General features: G+C 40.3%; 1 protein-coding gene across 11 annotated transcripts in view; it reads right to left on the bottom strand.

Annotated features, from left to right (window-relative positions):
- Positions 1-508: 508 nt before the first annotated feature.
- The window catches only part of Sytl2 (synaptotagmin like 2), a 108501-nt gene continuing 107728 nt past the window's right edge, over positions 509-1281 (bottom strand). For all 11 annotated transcript variants that reach the window (XM_021216244.1, XM_021216267.1, XM_021216255.1 and 8 more), the window contains one exon: positions 509-1281. This exon is cut by the window's right edge and continues 279 nt beyond it. The gene's annotated coding sequence lies outside the window, so the exon portion shown is untranslated.

Raw genomic sequence — 1281 nt, 5'->3', positions numbered from 1 at the left:
TCTTGGAACTCACTTTGTAGACCAGGCTGGCCTCGAACTCAGAAATCCGCCTGCCTCTGCCTCCCAAGTGCTGGGATTAAAGGCGTGCACCACCACGTCGGGCTCTGTGAGACATCTCTATGAGATTTCACGTTTACTCATTATCCAGTCTTCCTATCTACATTAAGTCGGAGCTTGCTTTTACAGAGGAAAACTAGCTGAGGTCTTAAGGTGGAAGAGTCATGTTTCACATATCAAAACGGTCCGAAGAAATCTCTGTGGAAAATTTTAAGAAGAAACATTAACTTATCTTCAACAATAAATGTTGACTTATTTTTAAGCTTCTCCACAAGTCTTTTCAAAGGAAAAATTCTGCCTTTTATAACGTCAGAGAGCTCAGTTAGATGAGACAATGCCTAGAACTGCGTAGAAGACTCCAGAGAAATTAGCCATGCTAGAGAATTTATATTTTAGGATTCCTAATACAATGTATTTTTTAAATATAAGAAGTCAGGCTAAACTACCAACACAATTTAAACCACGATAATTTATTCTAAGGGTTTTTACAAAATACCTTACGAAAATTATACATAGGAAGTCTAATACAGTTGAGCAATTTATAGTCTGATTAAAACTTTGTAGCAAAGCATATCTGTGACTACTTTTATGCTGTTTTCATATAGTAAAATTATAAGAAAACCATCAATTATATGCAATATTTTAGCATAGACATATAAAATAAAGACTTGCCACCCATTTTAGGAAAAATTAAGCCAAAATAAGCCAAGAGCTGAATTCCATATGCAGCCAGTAGGTGGCGCCAAAGTCCATTTGAGACTGAGAAGGTGAGATTACAGGAGTTGTGGTGTGTGTGTGTGGGCGGGGGGGGGGGTTCTCAAGGCAGATTTATGAGCAGTGAAGTCAGTCTTACTGCTCTAAGATGGAATTCAATGTTTCATTAGCGGTTACTAAGTAAATAGTCGTCATATTATGTAGGTCGTTGTCATCACCTCTGTCCTTCCTCTCTCCGCCCCGTCCCAAGAGTATCCTCGGTGCTTTGCCCAGAACCTTCCTATTTAGAAGCCCAGCAAGCATTTCAATAACCAAACAGCAGGCCTGAACTGCAACACAGATTGTGGTACGAAACCCGCGAAGCTAGCTTTTCCTTTGGTGTGGAAGCAACAGTTCAGTTTTCCTAGCTTGTTCAACGGTCTCCTCGAATGTCGGCATCACACCACACTTCTTCTGGGCTGTACATCTTGTCATCCTTTAACTCCCTTGAGTCATGCAACCAAAGACATG

Source organism: Mus pahari, chromosome 1, assembly GCF_900095145.1.
Source record: "Mus pahari chromosome 1, PAHARI_EIJ_v1.1, whole genome shotgun sequence".
NCBI classification, from domain to species: Eukaryota; Metazoa; Chordata; class Mammalia; order Rodentia; family Muridae; genus Mus; species Mus pahari.
This window is presented reverse-complemented; position numbering and strand designations above follow the sequence as displayed.